Source organism: Syngnathoides biaculeatus, chromosome 20, assembly GCF_019802595.1.
Source record: "Syngnathoides biaculeatus isolate LvHL_M chromosome 20, ASM1980259v1, whole genome shotgun sequence".
NCBI lineage: Eukaryota > Metazoa > Chordata > Actinopteri > Syngnathiformes > Syngnathidae > Syngnathoides > Syngnathoides biaculeatus.
The window spans coordinates 9,619,280-9,636,755 of record NC_084659.1 but is presented as its reverse complement, the minus strand read 5'-3'; the positions used below and the strand labels follow the sequence as shown (position 1 = coordinate 9,636,755).

At 42.1% G+C, this 17,476-nt stretch overlaps 1 protein-coding gene across 5 annotated transcripts in view; it reads right to left on the bottom strand.

The window, feature by feature from the left end:
• LOC133493693 (zinc finger protein 11-like) overlaps positions 1–13,109 on the bottom strand; it is a 79,285-nt gene extending 66,176 nt beyond the window's left edge. For all 5 annotated transcript variants that reach the window (XM_061807361.1, XM_061807363.1, XM_061807359.1 and 2 more), the window contains exons 1-4: positions 12,976–13,109; positions 11,596–11,694; positions 8,060–8,149; positions 3,229–3,401 (exon numbers count right to left, since the gene is read on the bottom strand). The gene's annotated coding sequence lies outside the window, so the exon portion shown is untranslated. The remainder of the gene's footprint in view (positions 1–3,228; positions 3,402–8,059; positions 8,150–11,595; positions 11,695–12,975) is intronic.
• Between the last annotated feature and the right edge of the window lie 4,367 nt (positions 13,110–17,476).

The window sequence follows — 17,476 nt, the reverse complement described above, 5'->3', positions numbered from 1 at the left end:
CCTTTCATTGTACACACACACACACACACACACACCTGCATTCTCGAACGAGTCTGATTCATCTTTAAATACAAAACTCCTCGAGCAGTCCCATTTGAAATGTGACCGGAACAAGACGTCAACGTTGCCAGAGAACATGCCGTACCGACTTGACTCTCGCGTTACCTGAGTGCAAGGTGACACCCAGGCTGAGCTGGCAAGGGCAGGTGCACAGGCCAGATATAGTTGACGGAAGCTCGTGGATGAACTTGACAAAGCACATTGGTAATAATCTGCAGTCAGAGCTTTGGGTGTGTTTAAATGATATTAAATTAGTAAAAAAAAAAAAAAAAACATAATCATAAAAGTTTTCCTCTATGCAGCACAGCTAAAAGAGATTGGAAAAAGGGATAGGGTGCCACAAAGGTTAGAACATTACTTCCACCAAAAATCTCCTCAGATTTTGCCAACACGGACAGCGTGTGAGTCTAGCACGGCCGCACCTGTTGCCACAGCAGGGGGGCCCTGGCAGCGCTTTCCAGATGACAACAGTCCACATATTAAATATGACCTATATTCTCAAACTCTTGGCTGCTTCACGTGCTCCATATGCCCATTGATGGAAATGCCTTGGAACTGCGTCGTCGGTTAGTTACGTGCCCGACTGCCAAAAATAATGAGACCCGTGGCCTTCATAACGATAGAACAAAAAAAAAAAAAATAGAAAAATAGTGTTGGTCCTTACAGACTTCATGGAACCTAGGCCACTAATGGGTCTTGCCTGTCACGAACCAACAGTGCACGAGCGGACCCAAATGCAGGACTCCAAGACGAAGACATGATGTTCAGTGGGTTTTATTATAAACGAAAGTTGTGCACGACAACACAGTCGAAGAAGGCAGGATCCAAAACACAAGAAACAATGTCCGATGACCAAAAGCGTGACTGGGCTATGATGGCGCAGTGGCAGAGTAACCCTGGATGCGGGAAAGCATATTCAACAAACTGGCAAAAACTACTGATCAAGCGCCAACTAATCACAGTGCCTCATGTGACAGCTGTGACCGGCGACAGGTGTCAGGGATGAAACCGCTCAGAGCGGAGGCCAGCCCAGGCCACCCTTGGCCGTGGTCCAGCCTTGCTCATGACACTTGTCTATTTCTCATGAGAATATGCATATGCAACTCACCAATATTGTCACTCTTGGCATTAAATATGTTATCCACCTCTGCATGGGACTGACTATAAGTTCTTTTGTAATTGACACATTAAGGGGGAGTCCGAGCGCGTGGCATAATTAGGGAATCCAGGTCGCATGCCACCACGCGGTTTTACCATAAATCTAGTTACATAACATCTCGACAAGCGCTGACCTCCAAAGATGAATATGCTGCTTTGTATGCACGGGCGCAGCATGTGGCGCTTGTGCGCCATTTCCACGTCTTCAGCAAATCTCTCGAGACGCTGCACGCAACATGAAAGAGGCCAAAATGGCATGTACGTAAAATACCATTTGTTTATTCGTCGCATAAACACACTCGCTCGCTCTGTTGCAGAGGGTATGAAAAACAAAAAAACGTGAAAGATTTTACTTAATTTTGTCTTTGAATACATTCACAACAAAACATGTTAAGTGGGTAGGGGGGTTGAGGTATGAATCAACTCGTTCTCAGCAAGGTGCTTTAGTAAACATTTATTCATTTGTCTTTATCATTCAAATACCTGCACCCAAAAGTAAAACACACACAAACAATTTACCTATTGCTACACTTGGGGCATCCTGGCATGTCACAGGGCAAACAAACTTATTGCCTGAATTTGTGGAGGGACAATAAAACCAAGTTATGAATATTTACAATAGTAGGTGATGTTTTCCTCACTCTCAAAATGGTCATTGATGCTCCCATTGGGACTTGTAGCAGCAACTTGTTGATCTTGGTCTGCTTGGGATCTTTGCCTCCAAAAACAAACATGTTACTGCACTGAGAGGAAAAAAAACAGACAAACAAACCATAACACTTTTGTTTTTATAAACAGCAAACATTTTGGAGTGGCCCTTCATTGTGTGCAGCCTGTGCAATAACTATGCTGTCTAATTAGCATGTTGGCTCATGTTGGCGCTTGTGAGGTGCAAGAAGCGCTGACGTACACAAATTTAGACATTTGACAACAATATTTAAGAGAACGAGGTAATTTGTGTGTACATATACAAGTGTTGGATCTAGCTACCACAGGGCAAAACTAATTTGTGACGTTGAGCATCATTTTACCTGAAGACCAGTAGTATCTCCTGTCCCGAGTGGAAATGTTCAGCTGCTCCATCTGTGTGCATCTTCAAAATGACCCCGTCAACATCAGCCAACTACACTTGTTTCAGTCTAATATTGAAATCCAGACCAATGGCGAAAACAAGCTGAATGGTCACATTCGTCAAAGCTGCTTCAGCAAGACTGGGTGCTTTTGACTGGCGTCAACATTTGTATTTTTAAGCTGTGATTCCAGCAGAAATGACAAAAACATATGCCTCTGGGGTTCTACATGGGCACCAGTTGGTAGGATGAGATTTTAAATATACCACACCGAACAAAAACCGGGTGGCTCAATGAGTCACCTTCCAAGGTTATTTACGTTCACACGTCGGAGCTCTTCTAAAAGATGAGCCCAGAGGCTATTTCTAATACATCCTATCAGTAAAATATTCATTTCTGAGGGAATAATGTACAATGACCTACAAGGTTATGAAATGAATCATATATAGACTGACAATTATCATTAATCAAACCCCCCCCCAATGCAAAGCGCTAAATGTGAAGACAGTGACTAATGAAAAAATATAATTGTGTTTGCTCCGCCAGCTGTCAAGTGCACACCCACACGTCAATGGCATCGAACGGCACATGACATCGAAAGAATCGGCTAGACATGAAATGAGTGCGAGCGCCCGTAAGCGAGACACAGTATTATATAAGGCGCAGACTTCTGGTCGGCTCACATCTATTCTGTCACTATTACCCAACATACATCAGACCCTGGAGGCTGAAAAACATATTGCTCGTCTTTGTATAAACAAGTTATGCGTTTCATGTTGCAGTATGTGACTCTAAGGGAATGCTATTTGTGTTACATACGGTTATACTGCAATATCGTGACTAAAAAATATATATATACTGTCACCATGAGAAGAACTTGTTGCATAATGTGATGGCGGCAGTATGTGTTTTTCCTCTAAATGACGTTCCTGGAGCGTACCTGCAGGACCGTGCAGCGTGCGATTCAGTTTCCAGCGTGCCTCAAGTCCTCTCAGGTACGTGGCAGCTGATCCGGCTCAGCGGGTGTCAGAGATCAGAGCCTCGGGGTTGGACGTGGCGCGCCGTGCTGTGAGGGGCCGCCAAGCCACACAGCGGAGGGGGAACATGTCGACACTGTGAGAGAAACGGCGTTTTACTGCGAGGGGGTGACCCTGCCGACCCGAGGGTACGCACACGGAAGGGTGGAAGAGCAGTCAAAATGGAAACACTACATCACATAAAAACTTTGTCAGTATTATTTCTGTAAACTAGTTATTTTAACTTTATTGTGTGTGTACATTACATTACAGTCTAGCTGTGGAATCTCAATATAATATTTGTTTCACAAATTCATGTGTTCTTTCCATTTGCTTGCCCTTCACATTCAAAGGACGCCATTTTACTTGGGACATACGGCTCTACAGTATATTTCCCTCTGATAAAATATATTATAAGGCTGCTAAAAATAAGACATGACTAGAGTAAATATATTGGTGATTGAAATGTCAATTAACATATGAAAATCCATGACAAATATTGAGCCATTTTGATTTGAGCCCATAAAACTAAAGGACCATAATTTCCTTTTATTTTACATCTTCTAAATAGCACATTTTATTTTACTCACTCCTACTACTGCATGTACTATTCTACTTGCCTTCCAATGAGCATCCTTAGAATGACTAATCCCATGGAAGCACTATTTCATCCAGAAAGTTTGAATTTGATATCAGCAAACAGATAATAGAACTTGTTTTATATTCCTTCATCACCATACACATATTGTTTTCTGTTGTTATATTTAATTATAAACTGCATGTTTATTTCCAATGCTAATTGGCTAAGAGAAATTCTGCTGCGAGATCTGGCCTAAAAAAAGTAACGTTTTATTGCTTTCGTAGAAGCGACTACTGTGACTGTTTTCATGTTATTTCCTGTTTAGAAGACAAAACTAAAAAAGATCGAAAATATGAGTGAGTACAACTTGTGTACTTTCTTAAAATGGGAATTGTTATCCTGGTATTCATCGCTTTAGGAACACATCGTACGGAACTAAGTAAACATTTGACGGACATGAATATTTTGCAATTCAAGGTTACAGGATGACCAATCCCCAGTAGAAAATGAGCAACCATTTCCCGGCAAAGTAAAACTCACTGAGACAGTGCGCAGAGTTGTCATACTGATGACCAATACCTTGTTTGGCTAACACAGACAAATCAAACTAGATCCGCTGTTTACTACTACGCTGAGGTCTGCACAGTATACGTAATAAAAGCTATTAAAGGCTGTGCCTCAACTTTTATGACCTTGCACACATCCATCCATCCATCCATCCATCCATCCATCCATCACAAGGAACTACATCCTATCCTATCCTATCCTAGGTGGTGGTGTATTTCACGAGAGGCAGACGTTTGCAGAAACGTACCGACAAAATACCCCACTCCAGTTAAAAAAAAAAAAAAAAACAATATACTTGCAAATACCTAAATGTAGAACAGCGACTTAAACTGTCATCTAAAAAGGATTACCGGAGTTATTTTCATCAAACAAACAATCATAGCCAGGAAGAAATATGTGCGGACATTTTTCGCACAAGTGGAGTCAGACAAAATAAGGTCAGTGTGGAATTCATAATAAAATCCTCATAAATGTGTTCCTGTCTGGGTTCAGAGTAAACAACAATAATACAGCACCGTGAATTTGTGTTTGTACAGCTGTCGGTTTGAGTTCGCTATGAGTTTTGAACGGTGTTGCTAAAACGATGCATCGCCAATGGGACGCCATCAAAATTCTAAATCAATTGGAGTCAATCAATCAATAGTAACAATTTCCAGCTTTTTGCTTCCAATGTCAAGTTCCGCCTCGCAACTCTGCTCATTTTTGGCAGTACGTCGTGTATCCATTTTAAAATGCGTACCGTTGGAGTTGTACCTAATGTTGCGGGCACCGACTACACACTAGACTCAACTCTGGAAAGAATATGAATTCAGATTTATTACACTTGTCGATTGGTGCGGCAAAACATAAATGCCTAATATTTGTCGACAAGATGTACTTAATTACAAGAAATATTTAACATCTCTTAGGGCATGTCATGACATGTTGATTTGTTTCTTTTGTAGGACTATTTGTGCTTTGGATAATCATCAAGGAACTGTTCTTTATATATTTATATATTTATTTATTTATTTATAAAAGCATCAGTTCCTTGCATATAGTTGGACTTGTTTCTACAAATGCAGTTCTGTATACACAAGAACGCATCATTACGTGAAGCTCCAGAGTATTTGCAGTCGTATTTCACCCTGGGGTGCAAATTAGGACAGTTCACGCTGGTGGTTTGGCGGCAGGATTTGCACATTTACAACACAAATAGATTCATACAAATGTGACACCGACAAGTGCAGATGCGCAGAGAAATCTTTTCACGGCTGAATAGTTCCGTGAAAGGCATTCAAGAGCAGCTTTATATCTGCAAGAAACATCTCTTTTTAAAATATGAGTTGGCTTATGGGAAATTTGTTTGATTTGCACCCTTTGCAGTCATGTGCAAGGGGCCTGGAAAGAGAATAGCAAGTTGGCCCAATTTTTTTCGTCTTAACTCGTTAATCACGATCAGGAAGCGAGCTCAAGATAGCCGGGGGGTAGGTCGCCAGGGTAACCTGCTTTTCAATAACACAGGGTTCACTTGAGAATATAAAGCAATCTGATCTGACTAAATGCTTGTTTATTTAATAAGTTCATGAGTAGGTTTTTTTTTTTCCCTCTTAAGTTGCCGTGTGGCGGGCTGGATAAGCTCTCCACGAGAATGTTCCTGCACAAGGTGAAGGTGATTGGGGGAAACCGAAGACACGAAGCAGGACATGCTGAGCGCTGCAGGGTTGCGTAACAGCAAGGTCCTTGCTAGTCACGGTGACACAGCGCGGATAAACATATTAAAAGAAATGTTCGCAAACAAACTGCCACCTGGGCAAATATTGTTCGGATATCGATCGCGCAAGAAAGGTCAATACGGTCGATTTTTAAGGCTGACATTTGTTGGGAAACTTAACAGCCAACACAATAGAAAGGCGTCATAAAGGTATTCATTTAAAGTGTATGCCAGGACCCCAGTGCACCTTTTTTTATTCTCCGATTATCAGCAACAATTGATCGCACATTGCTGTATCCACCGGAAAGGGACGGAAACGTCACGGAAAAAGCTGATCGGGGCGTGACGTAGAACGTTGTGACGACAACATGGATCCCGTAGGAATACACTGTAAGAACGCCGATGAATTTTCCGACAATTCGAGCAATGAACATTATTCTGAAGGGTTTGTGAAGTTCTTGTTTGGTTTACTTTGTCATAAACTGATAAATAGTAAAGGCTTCAATATTCTGAATGTATATACAAAGTTTTCGGTCTTGTTTTGAAATTATGCAAACGCCGTGTATTTAGTGATTTGGTACGCGACAACTACTTTGCGTGTAAAATGCTTATTATTGCACCAAAATACACAGAAGCCGATAACATAGTCTAAGTTGGCATATTTTCACAAATAAGGGTTTCAATGAACGGAATCCATTTAAAATGTTGCCACGTTTATTTGAGAGCTATCGCTGGTCATAACTTACTTCACCATAAATATAATTCCACGTGGTAAACTCATGCTATAACCTGACAGTCCCCAGACTCGTCCAAACCCCATTTTTGTCACAATTTTCCCAAGATGTCATGAGCAGAACCGCAAAACGTTATGCTGAAAGCTGGTATCCTGTCCTTTTGTTTGGGCACTAAATGCTTAAAATACAAAAGATTCCCATCTTATCGTCGTTCCAAAACAGCTCATCCCAAATTTTGTGACGTCAGAGGTCCCCCCACTAAATGAGTCGTTTTGCAGATAAGTGAAACGAGGTCAAAGTTCGCAGACTTTAATTCATAGACACTTATATTGTTTGGTAAAACCATCGAACAGGATATGCATTTAATAGAACAGTTGAACATATATTTTTGTCTACATAAGATAATTTGCGTTGGAAATTACACACCCCATACACTTTAATCAAAATGTTATAATTGTTTTAATAGTTATATTTTTGTACATTTAAAGTTTGCAATTATGTGCTTGGAAAAAAAAACTTTATGAATGGAATGGAAATGTCATGGTGACGAATAAACTCCATATAATAATGGTTTACTGCAAGGTGTCTGCATTATGTAATGCAAACTAAAAATATTATCATCATCATATTTTATAACTTTGTAGACAAAAAGGTGTTGAGTGTGGGTGTCATTTGAATGAAGTAAGAAACAGATTTCTGACTGAAGGATCTTTTTTTGGGGGGGATTGATGTCTTGATGATGTCTTACACATCTGGTACGGATATAATGGCCTCATTTAAAACCCTGATCTTTATTTTTTTTAATTAATTGACTGAATTATTTTAAAACTTTCCATTGATGTTTTAGTTGACTGTAAAGTTGTGGTCGGAGGGAAGTGAGTGTGTCAGCAGGTGTTCAAAGCCAATAAGCTCCCCCCCACGGCTATTCTGTCCAGTAACAATGTCTTTTCCTGTTTATAAAGAGCAGAGAAGTGCAAGCACAACGATAAATGGCAACTAATTTGGTGTGATACACACCAAATCGCGATCGATGCAAACATCCTGTTTTGTATGTGCGGCAAATGCAAAATATGTGGGGGGAGTCGGGGGAGACCCGTCACTGTTTTTTGAGTTCTGCGAGACTGTGTGACGCATCCTCGAGCTTCTGGGAAGTGCAACGATACGCGACTATCAAGCTTTACCTTATGCGGGTCAGGCCGCTTTCAACTGGATGTCAGATGCGGTTCCAAGAAGGTGCGCCGTCATTCTCAGTGGATCCGTGCCATGCGGAACTCAAGTCAGAACATAGAACAAGAAGAAAGACTTTTTTTTAAAACTGAAATTCAAAAAATGTATGTAGACTTTATAGAACTCTGCTGGTGTAGTGCTTGAATGCGCATTCCCAAATATCATGAAAATGTGAGTTTTAGAGAATTTAGTCTTGTGCATTGCAGCTACCCTGGATGGAAAAACATTGGTCGTGATATTGCCATTCGAGCGACTCGCGTAGTTGCCACTGAGGTGGGACTGTTCATATAATTTTCATGTCCGTATGGGAATAAAATTGCATAACAGAGCATTCGGTGTCCAATGGAATTTGAGTGGGGTGCAACGGTGTTCATCTATCCTGAGACTGAGAGCGTCCTAAGTGTTGGTATCCGCATGGGAATTGCATAACGCAGCATCGGTGTCCAGCGGAACCGCGGCGTGTTCGGTACGGGTACGTAAGAGGCGCAGGTTAGCACGCACGCTTGAAGCCGATCGGTCAATACGTGCTGTCTCATTTCTGGGACGAATGCCTGTAACACTGGCATACAAAACAAACTACGACGTGGCTGCACGGTCAGAGAGTAATTTTCCAGAACTGCGGGTGCGGGCTTTAAATTTAGCCATGTCGGGATGTGACGGATCAATCTGTTTACTCCCTATAGGCTGCTGGAGAGGGTTCTGCATCAAATAATTATCCATCCATCCATTTTCTTAGCCGCTTATCCTCACAAGGAAGTGCTGAAGCCTGTCCCAGCTGTCAACGGACAGGAGGCGGGGTACACCCTGAAACTGACTGCCAGCCAATCACAACAGCCACACTCACCCTCACAATCACACCAAGGGGCAATTTAGACCGTCCAATTAATGTTGCATGTTTTTGGAACATGGAAGGAAACCAGAGTGCCCGGAGAAAACGCACGCAGGCACGGGGAGAGCGTGCAAACTATACACAGACGGGTCTGGGATTGAACCCGGCACCCCAGAACTGTGAGGCCAACGATTTCCAACTGATCCGTTGTCCCACCTTCAAATCATTACAACTATCAAATATGAAATGCAGCAGTGATGTCCAATCAATTTTCCAGACGAGCGGATCCGCCGCGCTGCCAGAATCACGAACCGAGCGAGGGCGACTGAGGGTGATGAGCAAACATCAAACGTTGAGTGAATCCACAGGCTCCTCGTCCACTCTCTCCCTCTGATGATTTAAGGATAATCCAGTGAGCGATGAGAACAAAGATGACACGCAAAAGTCTTTGAAAAGATAATAATGTTTACTTTTGAGTGTAACAATGTGTATTTTTGGGGTTGTGGGATTGAGCTGGCACATCACGAGAGCGTGCGGGCGTTGTATACATACAAGGGTCAGTCTGCTTTTGGTTTTCATACATGTACTAATCTGGAAGGAAGATAATGTTCCTGGAGGAACTCGGTGCCCATGTTTCGCTATGACCATACGATACTATTGAAACCACAAATTCTCTTCTGAATTTCAGTTTTGAAATCGATTGAGCTAAGAAATAAGAGGTCCAAAGTGAGGCAGTTTTGGAGGTTTATTATTGTTTTTGTCTCACTAATTCTAAATGTAAAGGTTCAGGCAAACTTGTAACATAAACATTTGTTTTATTTTTTTTTCTAATCAAAATATTCATCACAATCACTGACTAATTGTTAATATGTGGAAATAAAATGTGGTCCGCAATAGCTCACTGATTTTATACATTTAATATATATATATATATATATATATATATATATATAGAGAGAGAGAGAGAGAGAGAGAGAGCAAGAGCGAGAGCGAGAGCGAGAGCGAGAGAGAGAGAGAGAGAGAGAGAGCGAGAGAGAGAAATGATATATTAGGTTTTATTCTCACTTTTGATGCTCTGTTTTTTTTTTATTTTAGATGATTTGGATGCTATTTGGCACTTACAGTATATAATAAGATTCATATTCTGCCAATAATACTAGTCCAAAAGACAACTGTACTGTACTACTGTACCTCATACTAGAATTCTGTCATGGGTGTTTGTATAGAATCTAAAGTACAGTATATATTTGATGTGCTAATGCACAAACACTGTAATAACAAAACAGGAAACATGAAAATAATGATAATCATAACTGGCTTCGCTGATAATGTCACAATATTTTACCCGCTGAAAACACAAATATAGTGACCGAGGATGGAGAAACTGCCCGGGTCACATTTTGTTCATCAAGTATTGTAACAAAAGGTTCAAAGTTTCCCTTTCCTACTTAAGTGTAAGAGTAAGTTACAAACGTTTGTTGTGAAACTTTTTTTTTTTTTTTTTTGCGCAACCCATTGGCTGTCTGTTCTTCTCGAAATGTCAGTGATCAAATCTAATCTGGTTCTTTTGTCAGTTATGTAGAAAAAAATTACAGTCATGCGCGGACATGAAGGCTACATGTGACTCCCAGTTATAAAATTGGGGACAGAGCATCTATCGAGATTAATGTTGCATCATCACTTGGTCGGTAATTGGAATTATGGGTTGAAAATTTTAACCAGAAAAAGTGCTATGGTCCTTTTTATGCCACGAAAATAAAGTTCCATTTCAACAGGAGACTTTTTCTTATTTTATCCACTGTATGCTCCTGATTATTAGATATATTGTTGACTATCTGAAGAACATATCTAGAGTAAAGTCTTGTACGTGCCAAGCAGACCAGGAAAAGCTCATCCATGCATTTATCTCAAGAAGACTTGACTGCTGTAATGGTCGTCTGACTGGACTCTCCCCCCCACCCCAAAAAAAAAAAAAAAAGTATTAAACAGCTGCAGCTCATTCAGAAAGCTGCAGCTCACCTTCTGACCAAAACAAAAGCGGTCAGAGCATATAACTCCAATCCTAAAGTCCTCGTACTGGCTTCCAGTCAGCTTTAGAATCGCTTTTAAAGTTCTGCTACTGGTCTATTAACCACTAAATGATTTACATGAAAGAAATGCTTGCGGAATACAAACCCAGTAGAGCTCTGAGATCGACTGACTCAGGTCAAATAGTAGAGCGCAGAGTCCAGAGCAAACAGCATTTAACTACTATGCTGCACACAAACGGAATACGTTGCCAACAGAGGTGACATCAGCCCCAAGTGGGAATGTTTTTCAATCCAGGTTGAAAACTCTTCTTTTTCCTCATGGTTTTTAGAATATATCACTTTTTGATCATATTACTTGCACTGTATGTGGTTTTAATTGTCCTTTTTTTAATATTTTGTCATTTTTATTGTTTTTATCCAGGTTTAAATGTTTTATCTCTTTGTTTTCAAATGCCTTAAATGATTGAGTTACCTCGTGTATAAAATGTGCTATACAAATACATTTGCTTGCTTGTTTGCTATTATGTAGACAGTCTATGGCCCAAAATGCAGATTGGAAGAATACAATTTTTAAAATGACCCAGGGGCAAATTGTAAACATATTTTGGATGCTTCTTAAAATTCGCCTTACTGGTCGTGACGCCGGGCCCTTCACGATGGCGCCGCCTCTTCCCGCCAGCGAGACCCTGGTTTGTGACCTCTTCACCTCCATCTCTGGCCAAAGAGGAAACTGTAAGAACAAAAGTATGCTGTTGCACTTCCTGTGTTGGGGGTATTACTACATACTGAGATAAGTAGAGACAAGTTCAGGAACTCAGACGTTATCGCGAGTTGATGAGACTTTGCCTGGTATTTTGGACGCTTATCCGTTCAAAGGAAAAATATGAGATGTGGTCTGACGCTCATCTCAAGTGACCCTTATGTTGTCACTATAACAAAAATCCATATTACTATTTTTCAAACTAATAGATCACATTACAATAGCATTTTTTTTCATGACCAGGGAAGCTACAATGATCATCACAATGACTCCATACAGCATCTAATGGGGAATAATAATCCCTTTAGAAAGATAATAACGCTTATTTTGGATGAGAACAAATCATAACAATCTTTAAAAAATGCTGACTTTTTAATCCAGCTGCTCTGTCATATCTCATTAGATTGTAAAAGTCATGTAATGAGCACTGTGCAAGCCTAAAAGTGATGTAGTGTATTGTCAACAGTACTGAAGTGAACTGACGCTCTCTCATTATTACCCAGCATGTTTATATTGGAGATGCGGATGATATGGCAAAAATATAATAAGTACAGGGCAGGGATGAGAAGCTCTTTCATCAGATACAACAAGGCCTGGAAGCTAAATGAAAGCAGATAAGTCACGAGTCTCACTGTCTTTTCTTTTCTTTTCTTTTTACATAAATGTTAGCATGTATGCTACTCACGGAACCAGTTTAAGTGTATTTTATTGGCCTAGTCAACAGCACCCTTCACAGATTTTGGATCCGAGTGACTTCTAAATGCACCGAATGGTTGTGAAAATATGGTACATTGTGGGGGGGGAAAAAAACAAAAAAACATTCAGAGCAAAATTCGGGAATGAATGGTGAACCTCGAATGGTCAAATGTGAACAGCCGCACCAGAAATATTACTAAAACAGCAAAGAGGCTGCAGCCATTACAAAAAAAAACAATACATACCCTTGTTTATATGCCATCTTTTTTTTTTTTGTGATAAACAAGAAACTGACCATGACAAATTATTCAATTTTTTCCCCACCATTGGTGCGGCCTAGCTCGCATTTGTACGACTCAACTGATTTATTTTGAAATATTTGTGAGAGAACTGAAAGTAAACAGAAATAAACTTGAAAGTGATCCATTCGTATTTGACATGTGTTCTGTTTTAACTGCTCATTTTTCGGTGATATAAAGTGTAAAAAGGATCCGCTCCCTTTTATAACCGGCCAGTGACTTTGCGACCAAAACGGCAAAAACATCTTCGATTTACCGCAAGCTGTTTCTTCGAGTTGGAAGTGGCGTGAAATCTCCAAATTTGTCCAACGGCAAACACGACGCTGCATATTAATTTTTATTTTTATTTTTTTGTTTTCGTCGTCTGTAGCGTTCGCGCGGCTGTCACGACTCATTTTGATTGGCCCGCGGAGCCCAACTGGTGTGTGCGGACACGTGACTTTTTTTGTCCCGTCTGATTGGTTGAACTTGAGTGTCACCCCACCGCGGTAGTCGTGGCGGATCCGAACCCAATTCTAAAAATAGATCGCGAAAATGGCGGACGGCAAGTAGCTTGTAGTGAGTAACTGTAACGGAGAAAATAGAGCGTTACTACCATCGTTTCGAATTACTGATGATTCGTCGTTAGGGTAATAACGTCATCATAATTTGACCTCCTTACGACTTTATTTCACCTCTCTATTCAAAATTGTGCACGTTTTACTGTGAATTCTTCCCAACGCTGTTGAAGCCATATTGTGTTGCTCTTACTTGAGTGCATCGTCTTTCTTCAGTCTTTGGAAAAGTTGAAGAGGCAAGGAATCCTGACTTTATTTCGTCAAATAGAATTTCGTGTATGTATGGTTATTGTGCTTCCACCCTGAGCCAAATAACTCAAAGTATTCCATTATTAGTACACTCCTCTTGCAAAAAAGTTGGTTTGTGTCAAATTCGCAAGTGGAAACATTCCTGATTGATAACTTTTAAACTTGGAACAATGCAAAAAAAAAACCAAGTTATTACATGTCACTGTGGCTGCGTTTGTACTCGCCAGTGCGTACAAAGCGACAATGCGGTGCATCCTTTGGTCCTCCTGGGAGCGCTCTGGAGATCACCATGAACAGTGACCACTATTACGCCGCCAGGGGGTCAGATGTCAAGCTTGCCTGTACTTTCACCCACACCGTGACCACCATGCAGTACACCGAGATCACGTGGAGTATCGCGTCCGCAACAGAAGACGAGAGGTACGTCATCTGGTTTACCGACGGCCGCTTGTATTCTGACATGGACAAAGCGCTGGAAGGGAGGGTCCGCTTCACATCGTCAGCGCCGACAGACGGCTACGCTTCAATCGTCATCAGAGATGTTTGTCACTCAGACTCCGGGTCGTACCGGTGCTTTGTGAAGAAGTTACCTGAGCTGGACTTTAAGAGCGTGGACCTGACTGTCACGGAACTCCCCAGTCAGCCCGAGTGCAGTGCAGTGCAGACAAGGAATTTGCAGGAGGCTCCTTCCTGACGTTCCAATGCAAATCCACGCATGGCAACTACCCCCTGCGTTACACCTGGGCCAAGATCACCAGAAACAAGGTCATGCCCGCTGCTGCCGTCGCGGGCCCCACTGGAGGCACCTTGCGTGTTTACAAAACCTTCGAGCGGGACTGCGGGATCTATCGCTGCGCGGTGAAAAGCGTGGTGGACATCAACTACTGCGATGTTATCCTCAAGTGTCCGCTGGTCTCCCGAAAGCTCACCGATGTCAACGGTTCTCAGCCGCTGACAATCAGCGCGGTCGCCTCCATCGCCATCTTCATCACCCTCGGCGTGTCCGGGCCTTGCAGCCGGTGCCATCTTCTACTGGTACCGTCGAAATATAAGCGTGGTCCTCAACGACACTCTGCCTGAATAATAGGAGATGAGGAGAAGCTTTCGGCAAGCAGCGTTTTTCTGTCTTTGCATTTCTCTTCATAAATGTTGACTTTTTCACGTCATCTTTGAAATTTTTCACCGTTTGCACATGTCGACCGTTTCTGACGACGTTATCTTGGAGTTTCTGACTGCTGACATTTGTTAAATGTTGACTGTTTTTCACGACGTTGTCTCGAAATTTTGACGTCATTTTATTTAAAAGTGCGAAGATGTCAGCTTTCTTTTGTTTGTCTTGATACATTTGTAAATAAAGGCCAGAAAATTGAAAGGACGTACCGTATTTGTTTTACGAAGGACGAAATGTTAGAAAGTGTAATCTTCAGAATTTTCAACACATAGCAGAGCAAATTTATTTGCATTTCATACACAATGCGCTTTGCATCATTAAATAACAACATTGGAAAAAGTAGAATTTAAAAAGCTTTTAATGCAAGAAATATCACTGAAAAGTAGACGTATTAAATTGAATGTGTGTCTGAATCCCCTGGGCTACTACAGCACGGTAATTCCAGTACCTCAGCCGTGTCCTTACATCGCTCTCCGCTGGAAACCGAAATCGCCCCGACGCGCTGTCCGAATCCGCAATGTTCCCAGCGCCGGTCGTATTTGCGCTGAGCAGCTGGAGCCAAGGAACGGAGATGAGCTGACATCTCATCTCTTTATGGAGCCAATTAGTCCAAAACGTCTGAACTTGCGGTGGATAGAAAAGGTCAACGCACCCCTGTTGAAATGTCAGGTTTCAAAACTTTTTCCTCTGTTCGTGTGACCTATAATATCTACAACTAAATTAAAAACAAATATCTAATAGAACATTTCACGACTGGGTACGTGGCTGTGTTCAGAATTCAGAATCACATCAACCTCATATTAAGTGGAAGTCAGCACACCCCGACCAACATTTGTGTCTTTGTGGATCAAGAGAAAGCCTATGACAGAGTACCAAGAGAGGAAGTGTGGTGTGGCGGACAAATATGTTAGAATAGTACACGACATGTATGAGGGCAGCCGTAGGCCTAACAGAAGAATTTAAGGTGAAGGTGGGAGTGCATCAGGGATCAGCTCTGAGCCGCTTCTTGTTCGCTGTGGTAATGGATGGGCTGGCAGATGAGGTTAGACTGGAATCCACTTGGACCATAATGATCGCAGATGATATTGTGACCTAGGGTTAGGCCGAGCACTTTATATTGGTAAAGGCATTTTAGATATAGGATACGGCAAGCGCACCTAAAGTTGCAGTCGATGTGTGCGTGAAAAATGGAACGGTATTGCATGGAAACTCAAAACACCGGGTGCAAAAACTGCAATGAAAGATGAGAATGAATGATCTTTGTTACATTGTGACCTCTGACACAGTTTTCCCTCCTTTTTGTCTGGGGTCGACTGTATCAAAAAGCTCCACGGTGGAGGTGGGGAGCGAGGAGTGAGCAGGTTCACAGGGCGGCTCCGGGGCCATCCCGGGTGAAAAGTTGTCGGAAAACGAGACGGGCGGCCTCCTTTACCCCGACCGGGGCCCCTCGGGCTAACGCGATCCCCGCCCCGCCCCCTCCCATTTGTGCTCCTGTCATAAAGAATGCGCCCGCTAAACCACTTTCCCACCACTAAGAGGATTACTAAGGTAATGCCCACATATCAAGAGATGCTGCGGCACATTTGGACACGGGGCAAAGCTTCATTTAATAACTCATGTAGAAAGGGGCGCCGCAGCGTGGTATCATTGGGTTGGAGGGTGCAGCGTTAACCGTTGAAGCTCCGTTCCCATGTATAAGAAGGAGACGTGCAATTTAGTTTTCTAACTTAAAATCTTGCTGTCCTGTCTAAGTAGCGCCATGCATACCATGGACTGTAAACATGCCGACCCACACAAGACACGGCGTCTACTTTCAGAACACATCATAGCATTTGCGTGAAGTTGCTTAGTATTGTATCGTCATTATTTTCTAAGGTACAATACGGAACCAAATAGGTTTGGGAACCATATGTTTAGACGTAGACATGGTCACGCTAGCCGCGGACACGTCCATTTACTCGAGAAGCGTCAGAACACGGCGGATAATCCTGTGATGCTTGTTTAACTCCACGGGCTTTCTCACCTAAGTTGCGCGGGCTTGTTGAGTTAACAAATGTTTACGTAGCGACCGCGGGTTTCACATCCGATCAAGATCACCCGAGCATCCGTGTGAGTGCGACGTGACAAGGTTTCCAAAAGACAACCTACTTCCTCTATGGCGACTTGTTTGCTTTACAGTCTGATGCCCACCAGTCTCCTTTGTGTCCCTCGTGGAAAAAACGCCAGCCGTGTTCCTGTGGTCTGAAGTTCAGCATAAAAACAGACGCGCACAGACACGATCTGGTCAAACGTATGGGCAAAACACAGGAAGTAGGAATACATGAGTACTATTGTTCAAGGGGCATTGAAATTTACAGTTCCGTATGGTCGAGACTCAAAATGTGGATTTCCACGGTTTCAACTCGCTCATACGTGACTGTGTTTCTTCTAGCTCAAGCAGTACTTAAAGCCCAAGTGTAAACATTGTAAAATAGATAATGTCATGAAAAATACATATAACATTATTCACTTCAATGTCTATACGAAAAAATAAATATGAGCGGAGAGCGCCGTCATCCATGCGCAAAGTTGCGGAAGCGTCATTTGACATCCAAGTGGTCGCCATATTGGCTGCATCTACTGCCCGTGCCATTGAAAACACGCTTTTCCACCTGCCAAGGGAGACGAACACGCCCCTTCTGACACGCAAGCTCTTTTCTAAGAGAACATCTCACAACCGAGTGAAGTGACCGGGGCAATATTAACCAATCGTTTCGAGCCTTATTTAGAGGATATGCAAA